Here is a 5,992-nt window from a genome sequence, read left to right as displayed (position 1 = left end):
GCACTTGACGTTCTTGCGTGTCCTTTATTAAGTAAGGCAGGCATCTTCGAGATTGCATTTCACTGTATCGCCCACAGAGGACGCGTGGATCTTCCAGTGGTGATTTGCTGGTGGCCCCCAGCCCGAAGGTTATCTGGTTGTCCTGAACCACAGCCAGGGCTTTCTCCAGCCTAGTGGAACTCTCTGTCAGCTGACACCAGGGCCCTGTGAGATCTTAAATCAGTTCCACAAGGCCTGCAAGACAGAGCTGTTCCACCAGGCCTTTGGATAAGGCCAACTTGGAATCGAGTATTCCATCTGTAATAGCTGGCCTCCCATACTCATATTTACATCTGTTATTAGATTACCTCCATTAGCACCATATCATCAGCATTTGCCTCCCCCTTTGTTTCCCTTTTCTCTCTTTAGTAAATAAGTAACGGAAAGTGTATAGGGAGTAAAATTAGACTCAGGGATATAATTTGGCAGCCATCTGAATTGGGTTTTAAAGAAGTAATGTATAATTGCTCTAGATTTGTATTTATTGTGGTGTTTTATCTGTAATTTTTACTGTTGTATCATTTTAACTTACACTTATAAGCCACCCTGAGCCCAATCCTGGTCAGAAATCGGGCAGGGTATAAATATAATAAAATAAATGAATAAACGCCTGATGGCCAGAACATGGCATCTCTATAATGCACATGGTGGACTCTCTTCTGCATTGATGTATGAGTGGTGAATCCGTTTCACTAAGGATGGACAGTAGGGATTTTTTCCTGCCATCCTAGGACTTGGGCCTCTCTGTAAAACCATGCTATAGGATTCCGTAAGATTTTTAATGCAAAATAACACCTTAACTTGGTATATTTTTAGCATATTATTGGGAAGTCACCTAATTTAACAAAGTGATTGGGGTGGGGTGGGGTGGGGTGGGGTGGGCGGGAATCCTTGGATTAATCCAAGATCAAGAGATGATAATCTAGTGGAAGGGCAGGACTGAATCCCAAAAAGGGAAGAGCAATTAGATGCTGGTTGGGACTTAACTGGGGGAAACTGATCATCCCTCATTAAATGGTCTATGGGCTTCTTCCAGCATTGTATGACTGAAATGGGGAGGGGGTACATCGTGTTCCTGGCATGGCATGGCGCCATACGTTGTTTGTTCTGTGGAAAGAGTGAGTTCCACAAGCAGATGGTTATGTAGGACACCATTTGAATTGCTCTAGAGAACATCTAAAGCTTTGATATTCAAGTTCTTGGTATGCTATCAACCCCGAGCAGTTACATCGCTTCCTGCGCAGCGCATTTGACCCCAGCAATGTGAACAGAATTCAGAAGTGAGACTCAGAAGTTCCACGTACAAGGAGGCTTCCATACTTTCAGTTTCCCTGAGCTGCTTCTTAAGGAAAACTACATGAGAAATAGTTTAAGAATGCGTTAGACGATAATTCTAGATTGGTTGTGTCTTAGCTTCATGTTCCACTAAATTAGCTTCTCAGAGCATGCTGAATGCATGTCTAGAAAATAACAGAGACATGTTACATTTGTAAATTGGCTTGTTGAGCCATCTGGAAAAGTAAAGATGAATGGGCCAAAGGTGGAGGAAAATAATCGTGATTGATTAAGGAGCGTGCAAGAGAAAAGTGAAATAGCAGGCAAATCCTACCTGTCACTTTGCTCTGCAAACACAGGTTGTAAGCCCCAAAGACCAGCCTCTCTGCTTATTTTACCTCCAGTGCTGAATGTCTCTTGCCTTCTGATAGGTATTCAATAAGTAACAAAGAGTTACACTGTCCTTTGCACTGAATGGTGATTCAGTTTATCATGGTGGCACCTCAATGTGCTCTGAGTCAGTTTTGGGTTATCTAACTCCCTCCAAATGTCATTTGGGCATCCAGTGGGCTGCACTATTTGTAGCCTGCTGTGTGTTGGTTTGAATAGTAAGGTGGTTTCGCCTGTCAGTTGGTGGATGCAGGTGGGGTCTTATTGTGTAAGTTGGAACTAATGTGGTGATTGAAAGAGTTACAGGTCTGATACCACAACAGCCATGCCTGAAATTTAGTGCATGGGCCCAGATGCCAGCGCTGCTGTGATGACATAGTGTAGTTTGCTGATCCATGTTGGATTGCCAGACTTTTCTGGTGGAGAGCCTGGGCCTTTATCAGCTGTGGAAATTCATCAGGCAAAGCTCTTCTCCATGCTTTGTCACTCAGCTGTTCAAGATCTGCCAGAAATCAACATCGGTAATCCTTAGCCTCTCAATTATGCCAAAACTGTAACGAACTATCTTGATGATGCTTGTGAAAGAAAGCTGAGCTGATGCACCAAGGCCATTTCTGACTGTAAAAATTATTTTAAAAGAGGTGCCTGTCCAAGACAGTTTAATAATGCATGCAGCATTGCCTGTCATTCCAAAGCGGCTTTTAATGGTGCCGTCTCCAGGGCATGTTGGCATTAATCATGAATGATCAGCTCTCAGAAGCATTTTCTAGGGCATGGTGCTCTGCCACAGACTGTAGTTATCTTTCTGGATTCCGGCTGGCAGGAAGTGAACTGTGTGTTTTTATTCCTGTGCGCTCAGAGAGGGCAACGTGTGTCTGCTATTGCAGCTGATACATGAGGCTTTCGTTTCTCCTCATGCTGTCTTGGGAGCAGTGGCTCAGCTGCTGTGCAATGGCCAGGCATCAGAAGAGGGATGGAGGCCAAATGCTGTTGGGACAGTATCAACAAAGCATATGCAACAGTCAAGGATTTACACAAATTATAAGTAATGTGGAGCCAGTGGAGAGAAGAGGGGGAAAAACCCTCTCTCATAACCCTTCATTGAGCAGGGGGTTGGACTGGATAGTCCAGGAGTCTGCAACCTGTGGCTCTCCAGATGTTCATGGACTACAATTCCCATCAGCCCCTGCCAGCATAATGGGAATTGTAGTCCATGAACATCTGGAGAGCCACAGGTTGCAGACCCCTGGGATAGTCTGTATGGCACCTTCCAACTCCATGATTCTATAATATTGGAACTCACGTCCTCACCATGAAATTGATTGGCAACAGATTTTAAGACCAAGAAAGAAAGAAGTCTTTAACATACTTTAACATAATTTGTAGGACTCATCACTATAAGATAGAGTGGTGGTCCTCCTGTCCCCTTAGGAAGGGGCTGTTACTCAATGCAGTGCATCTCCTTTGCACATAGAAGGTTCTAGAGTCAAACCCCACCATCTCCAGTTATTGTTTTGGAAGTTGCTTCTGGCAAGTTCCTGAATGGCAACATAAAAATGTTCTAAACAAAAGAAGAATCAGGTAAGTAGTAAATGGTGTGAAAGACCCCTTCTGGTGGCTGTGGAGAGCTACTGCCAGGTAGGGTAGACAATATTGACTTAAGTGAATCACAAGTCTGACTAGGTAAAAGGAAGTTTCATGTGCTCAGGTGTACCTACTGGCTTGGATGGTTTTTAACAGGGTTGGAAAAAATCACAGAATGAATTAATAACTGTGGTAGGAAAGTGACAATCTCTGATTGAGATAGCAGTGTACCTCTGAAGAACATGTGCCGGAGAGCATACAGTGGGGGATGGCTGGTGCATGCATGCTCTGTGGGCTTTCTGGAAATGTTTGAAAAGGTGATGCTGAACCATTAAGGTCCATATGGGCAAATTGCTTGGTGAACATTTGTCTCAGTCGAGGTCGTGATTGCAGGACTGGCAGTGAGCAACAGGACCAGGGAATGCCGAGTGAAAGGGAAACCTTGGTCTTCTCACAGGAACTGAAATTACTCATAAACACACCCAAGGCTGCTTCATACTCATTCAAACCATCAAGGTCAATGTTGTCTACTCGACAGTTGCTCTTCAGTGACTCAGAGGCTTTTCACCTCACCTCACTGCCTGGTTCTTTTTGCTGGAGATAACAGAGGTTGAACCTGAGACCGTCTGCATGCAAAGCTGAGGCTCTTCCACTGGGCCACAGCCCCTCCCCATGATCTGAGTCAGGCCAATGGACCATCTAGCTCCATACCATGTGTGTAGATAGGCAGTGTCTTTCCAAAGACTTTCCTCGCCAGCTTGGTGTTCTGGTTAAGAGCAGTGGCCTTTAATCTGGAGAGCCAGGTTTGATTCCCCACTCCTTCACATAAGCAGCAGACTCTTAAAGAGAGCAACAGTGGCATAGGAGGTTAAGAGCTTGTGTATCTAATTGGCCATTCTGGCAGGGGCTGATGGGAATTGTAGTTCATGAACAACTGGAGAGCCTCAGGTTGCAGACCCCTGGTCTAGTCGCAGTTCCCTCAGAACTGTCTCAGCCCCATCAACCTCACAAGGTGTCTATTGTGGGAAGAGGAAGGGAAGGAGTTTGTAAGCTACTTTGAGATTCCTTGCAGTTGAGAAAAGCAGTGCATAAACGCCAAACTCTTCTTCTACTGCCTGAAATATTTTTAATGGAAGGTTCAAGGGGCAAAACGTGGGACCTTCTGTCTACAACATATGCTCACCTTTGGTGCTAGGGATGTTTTCTGTGAAGGCAAGATGTTTGGTGGTGAGGCGTGCCCTGTATAAATTATCTTGGAATGATTTATAACCAGCAATTCAGTGGAATTTCTCTCCCAGCCAGTGTGGCCATTTTTGCCTTTCGCCATCCAGAGCAGGAGCTCCTTGGGGCGCCTGTCTATGCAAACATCCTTCTGCAGTGCATCTCTTTCCTTGCAGCCTATTTTGAATGTGAGAGTTAATTTGTGCAACAGGTCAGTTGGACACCGTAGCTCTCGGTCCCTTCAAGTGGTGTGATCTTATGAGATGGAGTGGAGTAGGAATTGAGCTGGAGACACCATTAGGCAGCCGCTGAACTGGCAAAGGTGAAAATGGATGGAGAGGAAATAGGACTGACAGGTAATCAACCCTCAGTTGTCAGAGCTGATAGCGGGAATATTGTATGTGAAGTTCATTGAACACTATATAAATTCTCTGCAACGCTTTGAACGCTGTATGCATTTGTTTTTGGATTTTGTCATGGACTAGTGCAGCTACCATCCTCTTTTGTCTACTTGGAAATACCAGAATTTAGGTGTTAAAAGGACTCTCTTGCAGGAGGGAGAACAACCTGCAGAGACTCACTGGGTCCTACTGATCCAATTTATTTATTTCATTTAAATCCAGTTTTTCTTCTTGATGGGACATAAATCAGTTTACAACATTCTTCTTCATTACATCCTCTCAACAATCCAACGAGTTAAGTTAGGCTGAGTGTGTGTGATTGGCCCAGGGTTACCTAATGAGGTTTTGGACAGAGTAGGGATTCAAACCTGTCGTTGTTGTTGTTGTTGTTGTTGTTGTTGTGTGGGGGTTGTATTTTTCAGGTTTGGCTTTAAAACCTAAAGGGGGGGGGGGGGGGGCTGAAAAAGCCAATATAGAATATCCTGAAAATTTTCAGGTCTTTTAAAGCCGAACCTGAAAATTACTTGAAAAAAGTTGCCCAGGCTAATAACAACTAATAATTGATCAAATGTTCCTTTAAAGGCTGAGAGCAGAGGAAAAATGTAATCCTTATATTAACACTGCTGAAGATTAATTTAGTTTATGCATTAAATCAAGAGTCCATCTTAGGCAAATTGTGGTGGTATTACCTCATGAAACTTCCAAGGTTCTTTTCCTTCCTATTCAAGTTTTCTTTTCTCTGCAGTGGCTAAATACTGATATTCCCAAAGTATACCAAAATGTGGCAGTTCATAGCAAAATCAACAAACAAACAAACATGTAATTAAATACCTTTTAGATAAGACCAACCACAATAACACAACATGCCAGTGTTCAAGTTTGTATGTGACTATGTGACCTATATTTCATGACTGCCATCTACTGGAAGAAAATGGCAGTTCCAAACAAATGGGAAGAAAGCAAAACCTATTTAAGAGAGAACCAAAAAAGTCTTCAGAGGAAAGAAAAACCCTCCTTCCCGAAAGGCTTAAGTGTTTTTACACAGTACAAAAGACATAACAAACATGCATAAACATAAATAG

This window comes from Sphaerodactylus townsendi, linkage group LG01 (assembly GCF_021028975.2).
Source record: "Sphaerodactylus townsendi isolate TG3544 linkage group LG01, MPM_Stown_v2.3, whole genome shotgun sequence".
NCBI classification, from domain to species: domain Eukaryota; kingdom Metazoa; phylum Chordata; class Lepidosauria; order Squamata; family Sphaerodactylidae; genus Sphaerodactylus; species Sphaerodactylus townsendi.
This window is presented reverse-complemented; position numbering follows the sequence as displayed.